This window comes from Mustela lutreola, chromosome 10 (genome assembly GCF_030435805.1).
Source record: "Mustela lutreola isolate mMusLut2 chromosome 10, mMusLut2.pri, whole genome shotgun sequence".
NCBI classification, from domain to species: domain Eukaryota; kingdom Metazoa; phylum Chordata; class Mammalia; order Carnivora; family Mustelidae; genus Mustela; species Mustela lutreola.
This window is the reverse complement of record NC_081299.1, coordinates 119,025,658-119,044,784: the sequence shown is the minus strand read 5'-3', so window position 1 is coordinate 119,044,784 and position 19,127 is coordinate 119,025,658.

The window sequence follows — 19,127 nt, the reverse complement described above, 5'->3', positions numbered from 1 at the left end:
GAGGATTTGGCAGGCACAATCTACAGACCTGAATCGAGATCTCGTGCATCTGAAGTCAGTGTGAGGATCAGACGATCGCTCAGGTTGGACATTCTGTCCCTGATGGCCCCTTCTTGAAAGGGGGGTGGATCACGAGGCCATGGGGGTTTTCCCACGATGGGAGTTGGGAGAAGCTCCCAACTGCAAAGATTCTTCAGCAGGATAATTGAGACCTGTTGGTTGGCTGCAGGACAACGATTCCGAGCAGGGTTCTAAGGATGGATGGCTGGGTAGCCCACCTCGCCTTCCAATTGTCTCCAAGCAACAAGACAGGTTCGATCTGCTGGATCTGGGGGAGCAACCGAGGAGGCTGAGTTGAAATGGACTCTCCCGTGGATGTGTCCTAATATGATTTTGTGTCTATGGAGACCTTGGAATGAAGCAGTGGCACTGGGGCCCTGAAGGGTTCTCCTATAGACAGGCTTTCACATAGCGCCCTCGTGCAAGTTTCCCATGTGTAGATGAGATTTGTTCTGATGGGTGAGTCAAGAAAGCCATATGCTGTTATTGAAATCCAGGCCTCTAAGGAGAGATGCCTGGAAACCAAAGCAATGGATCCGATAGGTGCCTAGAGGCCTGTTCGTTCCTTTTTACCTCTGGGGACATCAGTCTACGGGTCTGAGTGCCGGTAGGCGCTCAGATGGGCCCAGATTGCCACATTTGTCCTGGGAAGCCACAAATATTGGGATGGCCTCAAGGACTTTGGAGGTTTATCCTCTTAGTAGGGTTGTGGCCATTGGAATGGGCACATACAATTCCCTTGGAGAGGGCAATCACAGTCGTCAGGTTTGGCTCCAGGGGCCGGAGCCTGTAGGGTGTGTAGGCCAGGGCTGTTTGGACAGTTGTCTGAAAACACAAACTCGGCTTATGTTTCGGGTCATAGGTATGGCAGGACTGATCTACAGACCATGAGGAGAACTCTTCGGGATATGAAAAAAGGGCGAGTGTGAGGCTCTGCTCAAGTTTTTGTCTCTGGATATCGTGTCACTCATGGTCGTGAAATTTCCGGGTGATTTCATGGGAAATGGATGAGTCTTACTCTCTGGGGGTTTGGCCCCGTCCAAAGAGTTTGGGGTCATTCTGTGGGATGGAAGAAGTCCGTTGCTCTGTTGTTGTTGATTTGTTTTGTTTTGTTTTTCAAACTCAGGTGTCCCACCAAATGAGGGATTCCAGAGTAGAGGCCTGGGCGGGGCGACTGGACAACCAGAAATATGGTTAAAAATTGGGGCCTAGGGACATGTCAAGCCCATTATGACATCTAATGATCCAGCCACTGAGAGTACGTACTAGAGGACAGGACTCACGCTGAGGGTCCCAATGCGTGTTTATGCCCTCCTCGCACTCAAGAATGGGCGGGGCCTCACGGTGAATGCTGGTTTCTCCTACACTGAACGTTGGACAACATGCCAACCACAAGGTTTCTTTCCATGGGTAAGGAAGAGTTCTGATTTCTGCATCACAGTCACCCCTGGGCAGTGATTGGAGATAAGGTGTAGGTTCTGAAGCCTGAACACTGAGGTAGGGAAGAGATGATGACCTAAGGCCATGGCGGGTCTGTTGTGTTCAGTGTGCGGTCAGCTGTCTGGGTGTTGGTCACGAGGCCCGGGCTCAGGTTGTCAGACAGTGCATTAGTGCCCAGGTTAGACTATATATTTTGGGTGCCTTCGAGTGCCGTGTAGGTTCTTATCTGAAGAACTCTTCAGGATATGAAGAACTCTTCAGGATATGAAGAATGAGTGAGTCTGAGGCGCGTGCTCAGGCTTTTGTCTCTGGATTTTGTATCAGAAATGGCCGTGGAATGTTGGGGAGGCCTCATGGGCCATGGACGAATCTTGCTCTCTGTGGATTTGGCCCGATCCCAATTGTTTTTCGTCAATCTGTGGGATGGGAGGACTCCTTTCAGGTTTGTTACCTCAGGTGTCCCACCAAAAGAGGAATTCCAAAGCAGAGCCCTGGGGAAGAGTGAAGGGACAACCCGAACTATGGTTAAAAATTGAGGCCTAGGGGCATGGCAAGCCCAATATGCTGTCTCTCCATCCAGCCACTGAGAGGCCTTTCATGAGGACTGGGCTCAGGCTGAGGGTCACAATGTGTGTTTGTGACCAATGTGGCCCGCAAGCATGGACGGGGCCTCATGGGCCACACTGCTTTCAAGTACACTGAACGTTGGACAACATGCCAACCACAAGGTTTCTTGCCATGGGGAAAGAGTTCTGATTTCTGCATCATTTTCAAACCCGGGCCGTGATTGGAGATAAGGTCTAGGTTCTGAAGCCTGAAAACCGAGGTTGAGAAGAGATGACGACCTACGGCCATGGCGGGTCCGATATGCTCAGTGTGCGGCCAGCTGTCTGGGTGGGGCCAGGAGGTCCAAGATCAGGCTGTGTCAGAAAGGGCATTAGTGCCCAGGTCAGCCTATATTTTTGGGGTACAGCCGAATGGTGTGCCCTGTTGAACCTCATTTGGGGTTTCTGGGTAGCCCCAGAAGGCAATGGTTTTCTTCTGGACGGCAGGCAGAGTGCTGCATTGTAGTTCTGGATGGCCAAACTGGAGGGCTTGTGGGCCAGTAGTCTGAGGACGGAAGTCTGAGAACCCAAGCTTGGCCTCGGTTTCTGGGTGAGGATTTGGCAGGCACAATCTACAGACCTGAATCGAGATCTCGTGCATCTGAAGTCAGTGTGAGGATCAGACGATCGCTCAGGTTGGACATTCTGTCCCTGATGGCCCCTTCTTGAAAGGGGGGTGGATCACGAGGCCATGGGGGTTTTCCCACGATGGGAGTTGGGAGAAGCTCCCAACTGCAAAGATTCTTCAGCAGGATAATTGAGACCAGTTGGTTGGCTGCAGGACAACGATTCCGAGCAGGGTTCTAAGGATGGATGGCTGGGTAGCCCACCTCGCCTTCCAATTGTCTCCAAGGAACAAGACAGGTTCGATCTGCTGGATCTGGGGGAGCAACCGAGGAGGCTGAGTTGAAATGGACTCTCCCGTGGATGTGTCCTAATATGATTTTGTGTCTATGGAGACCTTGGAATGAAGCAGTGGCACTGGGGCCCTGAAGGGTTCTCCTATAGACAGGCTTTCACATAGCGCCCTCGTGCAAGTTTCCCATGTGTAGATGAGATTTGTTCTGATGGGTGAGTCAAGAAAGCCATATGCTGTTATTGAAATCCAGGCCTCTAAGGAGAGATGCCTGGAAACCAAAGCAATGGATCCGATAGGTGCCTAGGGGCCTGTTCGTTCCTTTTTACCTCTGGGGACATCAGTCTACGGGTCTGAGTGCCGGTAGGCGCTCAGATGGGCCCAGATTGCCCCATTTGTCCTGGGAAGCCACAAATATTGGGATGGCCTCAAGGACTTTGGAGGTTTATTCTCTTAGTAGGGTTGTGGCCATTGGAATGGGCACATACAATTCCCTTGGAGCGGGCAATCACAGTCGTAAGGTTTGGCTCCAGGGGCCGGAGCCTGTAGGGTGTGTAGGCCAGGGCTGTTTGGACAGTTGTCTGAAAACACAAACTCGGCTTATGTTTCGGGTCATAGGTATGGCAGGACTGATCTACAGACCATGAGGAGAACTCCTCGGGATATGAAAAAAGGGCGAGTGTGAGGCTCTGCTCAAGTTTTTGTCTCTGGATATCGTGTCACTCATGGTCGTGAAATTTCCGGGTGATTTCATGGGAAATGGATGAGTCTTACTCTCTGGGGGTTTGGCCCCGTCCAAAGAGTTTGGGGTCATTCTGTGGGATGGAAGAAGTCCGTTGCTCTGTTGTTGTTGATTTGTTTTGTTTTGTTTTTCAAACTCAGGTGTCCCACCAAATGAGGGATTCCAGAGTAGAGGCCTGGGCGGGGCGACTGGACAACCAGAAATATGGTTAAAAATTGGGGCCTAGGGACATGTCAAGCCCATTATGACATCTAATGATCCAGCCACTGAGAGGACGTACTAGAGGACAGGACTCACGCTGAGGGTCCCAATGCGTGTTTATGCCCTCCTCGCACTCAAGAATGGGCGGGGCCTCACGGTGAATGCTGGTTTCTCCTACACTGAACGTTGGACAACATGCCAACCACAAGGTTTCTTTCCATGGGTAAGGAAGAGTTCTGATTTCTGCATCACAGTCACCCCTGGGCAGTGATTGGAGATAAGGTGTAGGTTCTGAAGCCTGAACACTGAGGTAGGGAAGAGATGATGACCTAAGGCCATGGCGGGTCTGATGTGTTCAGTGTGCGGTCAGCTGTCTGGGTGTTGGTCATGAGGTCCGGGCTCAGGTTGTCAGACAGTGCATTAGTGCCCAGGTTAGACTATATATTTTGGGTGCCTACGAGTGCCGTGTAGGTTCTTATCTGAAGAACTCTTCAGGATATGAAGAACTCTTCAGGATATGAAGAATGAGCGAGTCTGAGGCGCGTGCTCAGGCTTTTGTCTCTGGATTTTGTATCAGAAATGGCCTTGGAATGTTGGCGAGGCCTCATGGGCCATGGACGAATCTTGCTCTCTGTGGATTTGGCCCGATCCCAATTGTTTTTCGTCAATCTGTGGGATGGGAGGACTCCTTTCAGGTTTGTTACCTCAGGTGTCCCACCAAAAGAGGAATTCCAACGCAGAGACCTGGGGAAGAGTGAAGGGACAACCCGAACTATGGTTAAAAATTGAGGCCTAGGGGCATGGCAAGCCGAATATGCTGTCTCTCCATCCAGCCACTGAGAGGCCTTACCTGAGGACTGGGTTCAGGCTGAGGGTCACAATGTGTGTTTGTGACCAATGTGGACCGCAAGCATGGGCGGGGCCTCATGGGCCACACTGGTTTCAAGTACACTGAACGTTGGACAACATGCCAACCACAAGGTTTCTTGCCATGGGGAAAGAGTTCTGATTTCTGCATCATTTTCAAACCCGGGCCGTGATTGGAGATAAGGTCTAGGTTCTGAAGCCTGAAAACCGAGGTTGAGAAGAGATGACTACCTACGGCCATGGCGGGTCCGATGTGCTCAGTGTGCGGCCAGCTGTCTCGGTGGGGCCAGGAGGTCCAGGATCAGGCTGTGTCAGAAAGGGCATTAGTGCCCAGGTCAGCCTATATTTTTGGGGTACAGCCGAATGGTGTGCCCTGTTGATCCTCATTTGGGGTTTCTGGGTAGCGCCAGAAGGCAAGGTTTTCTTCTGGAGGGCAGGCAGAGTGCTGCATTGTAGTTCTGGATGGCCAAACTGGAGGGCTTGTCGGCCAGTAGTCTGAGAACGGAAGTCTGAGAACCCAAGCTAGGCCTCGGTTTCTGGGTGAGGATTTGGCAGGCACAATCTACAGACCTGAATCGAGATCTCGTGCATCTGAAGTCAGGGTGAGGATCAGACGATCGCTCAGGTTGGACATTCTGTCCCTGATGGCCCCTTCTTGAACGGGGGGTGGATCACGAAGCCATGGGGGTTTTCCCACGATGTGAGATGGGAGAAGCTCCCAACTGCAAAGATTCTTCAGCAGGATAATTGAGACCTGTTGGTTGGCTGCAGGACAACGATTCCGAGCAGGGTTCTAAGGATGGATGGCTGGGTAGCCCACCTCGCCTTCCAATTGTCTCCAAGCAACAAGACAGGTTCGATCTGCTGGATCTGGGGGAGCAACCGAGGAGGCTGAGTTGAAATGGACTCTCCCGTGGATGTGTCCTAATATGATTGTGTGTCTATGGAGACCTTGGAATGAAGCAGTGGCACTGGGGCCCTGAAGGGTTCTCCTATAGACAGGCTTTCACATAGCTCCCTCGTGCAAGTTTCCCATGTGTAGATGAGATTTGTTCTGATGGGTGAGTCTAGAAAGCCATATGCTGTTATTGAAATCGAGGCCTCTAAGGAGAGATGCCTGGAAACCAAAGCAATGGATCCGATAGGTGCCTAGGGGCCTGTTCGTTCCTTTTTACCTCTGGGGACATCAGTCTACGGGTCTGAGTGCCGGTAGGCGCTCAGATGGGCCCAGATTGCCCCATTTGTCCTGGGAAGCCACAAATATTGGGATGGCCTCAGGGACTTTGGAGGTTTATCCTCTTAGTAGGGATGTGGCCATTGGAATGGGCACATACAATTCCCTTGGAGAGGGCAATCACAGTCGTCAGGTTTGGCTCCAGGGGCCGGAGCCTGTAGGGTGTGTAGGCCAGGGCTGTTTGGACAGTTGTCTGAAAACACAAACTCGGCTTATGTTTCCGGTTATAGGTATGGCAGGACTGATCTACAGACCATGAGGAGAACTCTTCGGGATATGAAAAAAGGGCGAGTGTGAGGCTCTGCTCAAGTTTTTGTCTCTGAATATCGTGTCACTCATGGTCGTGAAATTTCCGGGTGATTTCATGGGAAATGAATGAGTCTTACTCTCTGGGGGTTTGGCCCCGTCCAAAGAGTTTGGGGTCACTCTGTGGGATGGAAGAAGTCCGTTGCTCTGTTGTTGTTGATTTGTTATGTTTTGTTTTTCAAACTCAGGTGTCCCACCAACTGAGGGATTCCAGAGTAGAGGCCTGGGTGGGGTGACTGGACAACCAGAAATATGGTTAAAAATTGGGGCCTAGGGACATGTCAAGCCCATTATGACATCTAATGATCCAGCCACTGAGAGGACGTACTAGAGGACAGGACTCACGCTGAGGGTCACAATGCGTGTTTATGCCCTCCTCGCACTCAAGAATGGGCGGGGCCTCACGGTGAATGCTGGTTTCTCCTACACTGAACGTTGGACAACATGCCAACCACAAGGTTTCTTTCCATGGGTAAGGAAGAGTTCTGATTTCTGCATCACAGTCACCCCTGGGCAGTGATTGGAGATAAGGTGTAGGTTCTGAAGCCTGAACACTGAGGTAGGGAAGAGATGATGACCTAAGGCCATGGCGGGTCTGATGTGTTCAGTGTGCGGTCAGCTGTCTGGGTGTTGGTCATGAGGTCCGGGCTCAGGTTGTCAGACAGTGCATTAGTGCCCAGGTTAGACTATATATTTTGGGTGCCTTCGAGTGCCGTGTAGGTTCTTATCTGAAGAACTCTTCAGGATATGAAGAACTCTTCAGGATATGAAGAATGAGCGAGTCTGAGGCGCGTTCTCAGGCTTTTGTCTCTGGATTTTGTATCAGAAATGGCCGTGGAATGTTGGGGAGGCCTCATGGGCCATGGACGAATCTTGCTCTCTGTGGATTTGGCCCGATCCCAATTGTTTTTCGTCAATCTGTGGGATGGGAGGACTCCTTTCAGGTTTGTTACCTCAGGTGTCCCACCAAAAGAGGAATTCCAAAGCAGAGACCTGGGGAAGAGTGAAGGGACAACCCGAACTATGGTTAAAAATTGAGGCCTACGGGCATGGCAAGCCCAATATGCTGTCTCTCCATCCAGCCACTGAGAGGCCTTACCTGAGGACTGGGCTCAGGCTGAGGGTCACAATGTGTGTTTGTGACCAATGTGGCCCGCAAGCATGGGCGGGGCCTCATGGCCCACACTGGTTTCAAGTACACTGAACGTTGGACAACATCCCAACCACAAGGTTTCTTGCCATGGGGAAAGAGTTCTGATTTCTGCATCATTTTCAATCCCGGGCCGTGATTGGAGATAAGGTCTAGGTTCTGAAGCCTGAAAACCGAGGTTGAGAAGAGATGACGACCTACGGCCATGGCGGGTCCGATGTGCTCAGTTTGCGGCCAGCTGTCTGGGTGGGGCCAGGAGGTCCAGGGTCAGGCTGTGTCAGAAAGGGCATTAGTGCTCAGGTCAGCCTATATTTTTGGGGTACAGCCGAATGGTGTGCCCTGTTGATCCTCATTTGGGGTTTAGGGGTAGCGCCAGAAGGCAATGGTTTTCTTCTGGACGGCAGGCAGAGTGCTGCATTGTAGTTCTGGATGGCCAAACTGGAGGGCTTGTGGGCCAGTAGTCTGTGGACGGAAGTCTGAGAACCTAAGCTAGGCCTCGGTTTCTGGGTGAGGATTTGGCAGGCACAATCTACAGACCTGAATCGAGATCTCGTGCATCTGAAGTCAGTGTGAGGAACAGACGATCGCTCAGGTTGGACATTCTGTCCCTGATGGCCCCTTCTTGAAAGGGGGGTGGATCACGAGGCCATGGGGCTTTTCCCACGATGGGAGTTGGGAGAAGCTCCCAACTGCAAAGATTCTTCAGCAGGATAATTGAGACCTGTTGGTTGGCTGCAGGACAGCGATTCCGAGCAGGGTTCTAAGGATGGATGGCTGGGTAGCCCACCTCGCCTTCCAATTGTCTCCAAGCAACAAGACAGGTTGGATCTGCTGGATCTGGGGGAGCAACCGAGGAGGCTGACTTGAAATGGACTCTCCCGTGGATGTGTCCTAATATGATTTTGTGTCTATGGAGACCTTGGAATGAAGCGGTGGCACTGGGGCCCTGAAGGGTTCTCCTATAGACAGGCTTTCACATAGCTCCCTCGTGCAAGTTTCCCATGTGTAGATGAGATTTGTTCTGATGGGTGAGTCAAGAAAGCCATATGCTGTTATTGAAATCCAGGCCTCTAAGGAGAGATGCCTGGAAACCAAAGCAATGGATCCGATAGGTGCCTAGGGGCCTGTTCGTTCCTTTTTACCTCTGGGGACATCAGTCTACGGGTCTGAGTGCCGGTAGGTGCTCAGATGGGCCCAGATTGCCCCATTTGTCCTGGGAAGCCACAAATATTGGGATGGCCTCAGGGACTTTGGAGGTTTATCCTCTTAGTAGGGTTGTGGCCATTGGAATGGGCACATACAATTCCCTTGGAGAGGGCAATCACAGTCGTCAGGTTTGGCTCCAGGGGCCGGAGCCTGTAGGGTGTGTAGGCCAGGGCTGTTTGGACAGTTGTCTGAAAACACAATCTCGGCTTATGTTTGGGGTCATAGGTATGGCAGGACTGAATCTACAGACCATGAGGCGAACTCCTCGGGATATGAAAAAAGGGCGATTGTGAGGCTCTGCTCAAGTTTTTGTCTCTGGATATCGTGTCACTCATGGTCGTGAAATTTCCGGGTGATTTCATGGGAAATGGATGAGTCTTACTCTCTGGGGGTTTGGCCCCGTCCAAAGAGTTTGGGGTCATTCTGTGGGATGGAAGAAGTCCGTTGCTCTGTTGTTGTTGATTTGTTTTGTTTTGTTTTTCAAACTCAGGTGTCCCACCAAATGAGGGATTCCAGAGTAGAGGCCTGGGCGGGGCGACTGGACAACCAGAAATCTGGTTAAAAATTGGGGCCTAGGGACACGTCAAGCCCATTATGACATCTAATGATCCAGCCACTGAGAGGACGTACTAGAGGACAGGACTCACGCTGAGGGTCCCAATGCGTGTTTATGCCCTCCTCGCACTCAAGAATGGGCGGGGCCTCACGGTGAATGCTGGTTTCTCCTACACTGAACGTTGGACAACATGCCAACCACAAGGTTTCTTTCCATGGGTAAGGAAGAGTTCTGATTTCTGCATCAGAGTCACCCCTGGGCAGTGATTGGAGATAAGGTGTACGTTCTGAAGCCTGAACACTGAGGTAGGGAAGAGATGATGACCTAAGGCCATGGCTGGTCTGATGTGTTCAGTGTGCGGTCAGCTGTCTGGGTGTTGGTCATGAGGCCCGGGCTCAGGTTGTCAGACAGTGCATTAGTGCCCAGGTTAGACTATATATTTTGGGTGCCTTCGAGTGCCGTGTAGGTTCTTATCTGAAGAACTCTTCAGGATATGAAGAACTCTTCAGGATATAAAGAATGAGCGAGTCTGAGGCGCGTGCTCAGGCTTTTGTCTCTGGATTTTGTATCAGAAATGGCCGTGGAATGTTGGGGAGGCCTCATGGGCCATGGACGAATCTTGCTCTCTGTGGATTTGGCCCGATCCCAATTGTTTTTCGTCAATCTGTGGGATGGGAGGACTCCTTTCAGGTTTGTTACCTCAGGTGTCCCACCAAAAGAGGAATTCCAAAGCAGAGCCCTGGGGAAGAGTGAAGGGACAACCCGAACTATGGTTAAAAATTGAGGCCTAGGGGCATGGCAAGCCCAATATGCTGTCTCTCCATCCAGCCACTGAGAGGCCTTACCTGAGGACTGGGCCCAGGCTGAGGGTCACAATGTGTGTTTGTGACCAATGTGGCCCACAAGCATGGGCGGGGCCTCATGGGCCACACTGGTTTCAAGTACACTGAACGTTGGACAATATGCCAACCACAAGGTTTCTTGCCATGGGAAAAGAGTTCTGATTTCTGCATCATTTTCAAACCCGGGCCGTGATTGGAGATAAGGTCTAGGTTCTGAAGCCAGAAAACCGAGGTTGAGAAGAGATGACGACCTACGGCCATGGCGGGTCCGATGTGCTCAGTGTGCGGCCAGCTGTCTGGGTGGGGCCAGGAGGTCCAGGTTCAGGCTGTGTCAGAAAGGGCATTAGTGCCCAGGTCAGCCTATATTTTTGGGGTACAGCCGAATGGTGTGCCCTGTTGATCCTCATTTGGGGTTTCTGTGTTGCTCCAGAGGGCAATTGTTTTCTTCTGGAGGGCAGGCAGAGTGCTGCATTGTAGTTCTGGATTGCCAAACTGGAGGCCATGTGGGCCAGTAGTCTGAGGACGGAAGTCTGAGAACTAAAGCTAGGCCTCGGTTTCTGGGTGAGGATTTGGCAGGCACAAACTACAGACCTGCATCGAGATCTCGTGCATCTTAAGTCAGGGTGAGGATCAGACGATCGCTCAGGTTGGACATTCTGTCCCTGATGGCCCCTTCTTGAAAGGGGGGTGGATCACGAGGCCATGGGGGTTTTCCCACGATGGGAGTTGGGAGTAGATCCCAACTGCAAAGATTCTTCTGCAGGATAATTGAGACCTGTTGGTTGGCTGCAGGACAACGATTCCGAGCAGGGTTCTAAGGATGGATGGCTGGGTAGCATACCTCGCATTCCAATTGTCTCCAAAGAACAAGACAGGTTCGATCTGCTGGATCTGGGGGAGCAACCGAGGAGGCTGACTTGAAATGGACTCTCCCGTGGATGTGTCCTAATATGATTTTGTGTCTATGGAGACCTTGGAATGAAGCGGTGGCACTGGGGCCCTGAAGGGTTCTCTTAAAGACAGGCTTTCACATAGCTCCCTCGTGCAAGTTTCCCATGTGTAGATGAGATTTGTTCTGATGGGTGAGTCACGAAAGCCATATGCTGTTATTGAAATCCAGGCCTCTGAGAAGAGATGCCTGGAAACCAAAGCAATGAGTCCGATAGGTGCCTATGGGCCTGTTCGTTCCTTTTTACCTCTGGGGACATCAGTCTACGGGTCTGAGTGCCGGTAGGTGCTCAGATGGGCCCAGATTGCCCCATTTGTCCTGGGAAGCCACAAATATTGGGATGGCCTCAGGGACTTTGGAGGTTTATCCTCTTAGTAGGGTTGTGGCCATTGGACTGGGCACATATAATTCCCTTGGAGAGGGCAATCACAGTCGTCAGGTTTGGCACCAGGGGCCGGAGCCTGTAGGGTGTGTAGGCCATGGCTGTTTGGACAGTTGTCTGAAAACACAAACTCGGCTTATGTTTCGGGTCATAGGTATGGCAGGACTGATCTACAGACCATGAGGAGAACTCTTCGGGATATGAAAAAAGGGCGAGTGTGAGGCTCTGCTCAAGTTTTTGTCTCTGGATATCGTGTCACTCATGGTCGTGAAATTTCCGGGTGATTTCATGGGAAATGGATGAGTCTTACTCTCTGGGGGTTTGGCCCCGTCCAAAGAGTTTGGGGTCATTCTGTGGGATGGAAGAAGTCCGTTGCTCTGTTGTTGTTGATTTGTTTTGTTTTGTTTTTCAACCTCAGGTGTCCCAACAAATGAGGGATTCCAGAGTAGAGATCTGGGCGGGGCGACTGGACAACCAGAAATATGGTTAAAAATTGGGGCCTAGGGACATGTCAAGCCCATTATGACATCTAATGATCCAGCCACTGAGAGGACGTACTAGAGGACAGGACTCACGCTGAGGGGCACAATGCGTGTTTATGCCCTCCTCGCACTCAAGACTGGGCGGGGCCTCACGGTGAATGCTGGTTTCTCCTACACTGAACGTTGGACACATGCCAACCACAAGGTTTCTTTCCATGGGTAAGGAAGAGTTCTGATTTCTGCATCACAGTCACCCCTGGGCAGTGATTGGAGATAAGGTGTAGGTTTTGAAGCCTGAACACTGAGGTAGGGAAGAGATGATGACCTAAGGCCATGGCTGGTCTGATGAGTTCAGTGTGCGGTCAGCTGTCTGGGTGTTGGTCAGGAGGTCCGGGCTCAGGTTGTCAGACAGTGCATTAGTGCCCAGGTTGGACTATATATTTTGGGCGCCTTCGAGTGCCGTGTAGGTTCTTATCTGAAGAACTCTTCAGGATATGAAGAACTCTTCAGGATATGAAGAAAGAGCGAGTCTGAGGCGCGTGCTCAGGCTTTTGTCTCTGGATTTTGTATCAGAAATGGCCGTGGAATGTTGGGGAGGCCTCATGGGCCATGGACGAATCTTGCTCTCTGTGGATTTGGCCCGATCCCAATTGTTTTTCGTCAATCTGTGGGATGGGAGGACTCCTTTCAGGTTTGTTACCTCAGGTGTCCCACCAAAAGAGGAATTCCAAAGCAGAGCCCTGGGGAAGTGTGAAGGGACAACCCGAACTATGGTTAAAAATTGAGGCCTAGGGGCATGGCAAGCCCAATATGCTGTCTCTCCATCCAGCCACTGAGAGGCCTTACCTGAGGACTGGGCCCAGGCTGAGGGTCACAATGTGTGTTTGTGACCAATGTGGCCCACAAGCATGGGCGGGGCCTCATGGGCCACACTGGTTTCAAGACAACTGAACGTTGGACAACATGCCAACCACAAGGTTTCTTGCCATGGGGAAAGAGTTCTGATTTCTGCATCATTTTCAAACCCGGGCTGTGATTGGAGATAAGGTCTAGGTTCTGAAGCCTGAAAACCGAGGTTGAGAAGAGATGACGACCTACGGCCATGGCGGGTCCGATGTGCTCAGTGTGCGGCCAGCTGTCTGGGTGGGGCCAGGAGGTCCAGGTTCAGGCTGTGTCAGAAAGGGCATTAGTGCCCAGGTCAGCCTATATTTTTGGGGTACAGCCGAATGGTGTGCCCTGTTGATCCTCATTTGGGGTTTCTGTGTTGCTCCAGAGGGCAATTGTTTTCTTCTGGAGGGCAGGCAGAGTGCTGCATTGGAGTTCTGGATTGCCAAACTGGAGGCCATGTGGGCCAGTAGTCTGAGGACGGAAGTCTGAGAACTAAAGCTAGGCCTCGGATTCTGGGTGAGGATTTGGCAGGCACAAACTACAGACCTGCATCGAGATCTCGTGCATCTTAAGTCAGGGTGAGGATCAGACGATCGCTCAGGTTGGACATTCTGTCCCTGATGGCCCCTTCTTGAAAGGGGGGTGGATCACGAGGCCATGGGGGTTTTCCCACGATGGGAGTTGGGAGTAGCTCCCAACTGCAAAGATTCTTCTGCAGGATAATTGAGACCTGTTGGTTGGCTGCAGGACAACGATTCCGAGCAGGGTTCTAAGGATGGATGGCTGGGTAGCATACCTCGCATTCCAATTGTCTCCAAGCAACAAGACAGGTTGGATCTGCTGGATCTGGGGGAGCAACCGAGGAGGCTGAGTTGAAATGGACTCTCCCGTGGATGTGTCCTAATATGATTTTGTGTCTATGGAGACCTTGGAATGAAGCGGTGGCACTGGGGCCCTGAAGGGTTCTCTTAAATACAGGCTTTCACATAGATCCCTCGTGCAAGTTTCCCATGTGTAGATGAGATTTGTTCTGATGGGTGAGTCACGAAAGCCGTATGCTGTTATTGAAATCCAGGCCTCTGAGAAGAGATGCCTGGAAACCAAAGCAATGGGTCCGATAGGTGCCTAGGGGCCTGTTCGTTCCTTTTTACCTCTGGGGACATCAGTCTACGGGTCTGAGTGCCGGTAGGTGCTCAGATGGGCCCAGATTGCCCCATTTGTCCTGGGAAGCCACAAATATTGGGATGGCCTCAGGGACTTTGGAGGTTTATCCTCTTAGTAGGGTTGTGGCCATTGGACTGGGCACATACAATTCCCTTGGAGAGGGCAATCACAGTCGTCAGGTTTGGCACAGGGGCCGGAGCCTGTAGGGTGTGTAGGCCATGGCTGTTTGGACAGTTGTCTGAAAACACAAACTCGGCTTATGTTTCGGGTCATAGGTATGGCAGGACTGATCTACAGACCATGAGGAGAACTCTTCGGGATATGAAAAAAGGGCGCGTGTGAGGCTCTGCTCAAGTTTTTGTCTCTGGATATCGTGTCACTCATGGTCGTGAAATTTCCGGGTGATTTCATGGGAAATGGATGAGTCTTACTCTCTGGGGGTTTGGCCCCGTCCAAAGAATTTGGGGTCATTCTGTGGGATGGAAGAAGTCCGTTGCTCTGTTGTTGTTGATTTGTTTTGTTTTGTTTTTCAACCTCAGGTGTCCCAACAAATGAGGGATTCCAGAGTAGAGACCTGGGCGGGGCGACTGGACAACCAGAAATATGGTTAAAAATTGGGGCCTAGGGACATGTCAAGCCCATTATGACATCTAATGATCCAGCCACTGAGAGGACGTACTAGAGGACAGGACTCACGCTGAGGGTCCCAATGCGTGTTTATGCCCTCCTCGCACTCAAGAATGGGCGGGGCCTCACGGTGAATGCTGGTTTCTCCTACACTGAACGTTGGACACATTCCAACCACAAGGTTTCTTTCCATGGGTAAGGAAGAGTTCTGATTTCTGCATCACAGTCACCCCTGGGCAGTGATTGGAGATAAGGTGTAGGTTTTGAAGCCTGAACACTGAGGTAGGGAAGAGATGATGACCTAAGGCCATGGCAGGTCTGATGAGTTCAGTGTGCGGTCAGCTGTCTGGGTGTTGGTCAGGAGGTCCGGGCTCAGGTTGTCAGACAGTGCATTAGTGCCCAGGTTGGACTATATATTTTGGGTGCCTTCGAGTGCCGTGTAGGTTCTTATCTGAAGAACTCTTCCGGATATGAAGAACTCTTCATGATATGAAGAATGAGCGAGTCTGAGGCGCGTGCTCAGGCTTTTGTCTCTGGATTTTGTATCAGAAATGGCCGTGGAATGTTGGGGAGGCCTCATGGGCCATGGACGAATCTTGCTCTCTGTGGGTTTGGCCCGATCCCAATTGTTTTTCGTCAATCTGTGGGATGGGAGGACTCCTTTCAGGTTTGTTACCTCAGGTGTCCCACCAAAAGAGGAATTCCAAAGCAGAGCCCTGGGGAAGAGTGAAGGGACAACCCGAACTATGGTTAAAAATTGAGGCCTAGGGGCATGGCAAGCCCAATATGCTGTCTCTCCATCCAGCCACTGAGAGGCCTTACCTGAGGACTGGGCCCAGGCTGAGGGTCACAATGTGTGTTTGTGACCAATGTGGCCCACAAGCATGGGCGTGGCCTCATGGGCCACACTGGTTTCAAGACAACTGAACGTTGGACAACATGCCAACCACAAGGTTTCTTGCCATGGGGAAAGAGTTCTGATTTCTGCATCATTTTCAAACCCGGGCCGTGATTGGAGATAAGGTCTAGGTTCTGAAGCCTGAAAACCGAGGTTGAGAAGAGATGACGACCTACGGCCATGGCGGGTCCGATGTGCTCAGTGTGCGGCCCGCTGTCTGGGTGGGGCCAGGAGGTCCAGGTTCAGGCTGTGACAGAAAGGGCATTAGTGCCCAGGTCAGCCTATATTTTTGGGGTACAGCCGAATGGTGTGCCCTGTTGATCCTCATTTGGGGTTTCTGTGTTGCTCCAGAGGGCAATGGTTTTCTTCTGGAGGGCAGGCAGAGTGCTGCATTGTAGTTCAGGATTGCCAAACGGGAGGCCTTGTGGGCCAGTAGTCTGAGGACGGAAGTCTGAGAACTAAAGCTAGGCCTCGGTTTCTGGGTGAGGATTTGGCAGGCACACACTACAGACCTGAATCGAGATCTCGTGCATCTTAAGTCAGGGTGAGGATCAGACGATCGCTCAGGTTGGACATTCTGTCCCTGATGGCCCCTTCTTGAAAGAGGGGTGGATCACGAGACCATGGGGGTTTTCCCACGATGGGAGTTGGGAGTAGCTCCCAACTGCAAAGATTCTTCAGCAGGATAATTGAGACCTGTTGGTTGGCTGCAGGACAACGATTCCGAGCAGGGTTCTAAGGATGGATGGCTGGGTAGCACACCTCGCCTTCCAATTGTCTCCAAGCAACAAGACAGGTTCGATCTGCTGGATCTGGGGGAGCAACCGAGGAGGCTGACTTGAAATGGACTCTCCCGTGGATGTGTCCTAATAAGATTTTGTGTCTATGGAGACCTAGGAATGAAGCGGTGGCACTGGGGCCCTGAAGGGTTCTCTTAAAGACAGGCTTTCACGTAGCTCCCTTGTGCAAGTTTCCCATGTGTAGATGAGATTTGTTCTGATGGGTGAGTCACGAAAGCCATATGCTGTTATTGAAATCCAGGCCTCTGAGGAGAGATGCCTGGAAACCAAAGCAATGGATCCGATAGGTGCCTAGGGGCCTGTTCGTTCCTTTTTACCTCTGGGGACTGCAGTCTACGGGTCTGAGTGCCGGTAGGTGCTCAGATGGGCCCAGATTGCCCCATTTGTCTTGGGAAGCCACAAATATTGGGATGGCCTCAGGGACTTTGGAGGTTTATCCTCTTAGTAGGGTTGTGGCCATTGGACTGGGCACATATAATTCCCTTGGAAAGGGCAATCACAGTCGTCAGGTTTGGCACCAGGGCCCGGAGCCTGTAGGGTGTGTAGGCCATGGCTGTTTGGACAGTTGTCTGAAAACACAAACTCGGCTTATGTTTCGGGTCATAGGTATGGCAGGACTGATCTACAGACCATGAGGAGAACTCTTCGGGATATGAAAAAAGGGCGAGTGTGAGGCTCTGCTCAAGTTTTTGTCTCTGGATATCGTGTCACTCCTGGTCGTGAAATTTCCTGGTGATATCATGGGAAATGGATGAGTCTTACTCTCTGGGGGTTTGGCCCCGTCCAAAGAGTTTGGGGTCATTCTGTGGGATGGAAGAAGTCCGTTGCTCTGTTGTTGTTGATTTGTTTTGTTTTGTTTTTCAACCTCAGGTGTCCCAACAAATGAGGGATTCCAGAGTAGAGACCTGGGCGGGGCGACTGGACAACCAGAAATATGGTTAAAAATTGGGGCCTAGGGACATGTCAAGCCCATTATGACATCTAATGATCCAGCCACTGAGAGGACGTACTAGAGGACAGGACTCACGCTGAGGGTCACAATGCGTGTTTATGCCCTCCTCGCACTCAAGAATGGGCGGGGCCTCCCGGTGAATGCTGGTTTCGCTTACACTGAACCTTGGACAACATGCCAACCACAAGTTTTCTTTCCATGGGTAAGGAAGAGTTCTGATTTCTGCATCACAGTCACCCCTGGGCAGTGATTGGAGATAAGGTGTAGGTTTTGAAGCCTGAACACTGAGGTAGGGAAGAGATGATGACCTAAGGCCATGGCAGGTCTGATGTGTTCAGTGTGCGGTCAGCTGTCTGGGTGTTGGTCACGAGGTCCGGGCTCAGGTTGACAGACAGTGCATTAGTGCCCAGGTTAGACTATATATTTTGGGTGCCTTCGAGTGCCGTGTAGGTTCTTATCTGAAGAACTCTTCAGGATATGAAGTTGAGCGAGTCTGAGGCGCGTGCCCATTCTTTTGTCTCTGGATTTTGTATCAGAAATGGCCGTGGAACGTTGGGGAGGCCTCATGGGCCATGGACGAATCTTGCTCTCTGTGGATTTGGCCCGATCCCAATTGTTTTTCGTCAATCTGTGGGATGGGAGGACTCCTTTCAGGTTTGTTACCTCAGGTGTCCCACCAAAAGAGGAATTCCAGAGCAGAGCCCTGGGGAAGAGTGAAGGGACAACCCGAAGTATGGTTAAAAATTGAGGCCTAGGGGCATGGCAAGCCCAATATTCTGTCTCTCCATCCAGCCACTGAGAGGCCTTACCTGAGGACTGGGCTCAGGCTGAGGGTCACAATGTGTGTTTATGACCAATGTGGCCCTCAAGGATGGGCGGGGCCTCATGGGCCACACTGGTTTCAAGTACACTGAACGTTGGACAACATGCCAACCACAAGGTTTCTTGCCATTGGGAAAGAGTTCTGATTTCTGCATCATTTTCAAAACCGGGCCGTGATAGGAGATAAGGTCTAGGTTCTGAAGCCTGAAAACCGAGGTTGAGAAGAAATGACGACCTACGGCCATGGCGGGTCCGATGTGCCAGTGTGCGGCCAGCTGTCTAGGTGGGGCCAGGAGGTCCAGGATCAGGCTGTGTCAGAAAGGGCATTAGTGCCCAGGTCAGCCTATATTTTTGGGGTACAGCCGAATGGTGTGCCCTGTTGATCCTCATTTGGGGTTTCTGGGTAGCCCCAGTGGGCAATGGTTTTCTTCTGGAGGGCAGGCAGAGTGCTGCATTGAAGTTCTGGATTGCCAAACTGGAGGGCTTGTGGGCCAGTAGTCTGAGGACGGAAGTCTGAGAACCCAAGCTGGCCTCGGTTTCTTCGTGAGGATTTGGCAGGCACAATCTACAGACCTGAATTGCGATCTCGTGCATCTGAAGTCAGTGTGAGGATCAGACGATCGCTCAGGTTGGACATTCTGTCCCTGATGGCCCCTTCTTGAAGGGGGGGTGGATCACGAGGCCATGGGGGTTTTCCCACGATGGGAGTTGGGAGAAGCTCCCAACTGCAAAGATTCTTCTGCAGGATAATTGAGACCTGTTGGTTGGCTCCAGGACAACGATTCCGAGCAGGGTTCTAAGGATGGATGGCTGTGTGGCCCACTTCGCATTCCAATTGTCTCCAAGCAAAAAGACAGGTTCGATCTGCTGGATCTGGGGGAGCAACCGAGGAGGCTGAGTTGAAATGGACTCTCCCGTGGATGTGTCCTAATATGATTTTGTGTCTATGGAGACCTTGGAATGAAGCGGTGGCACTGGGGCCCTGAAGGGTTTTCCTAAAGACAGGCTTTCACATAGCTCCCTCGTGAAAGTTTCCCATGTGTAGATGAGATTTGTTCTGATGGGTGAGTCAAGAAAGCCATATGCTGTTATTGAAAT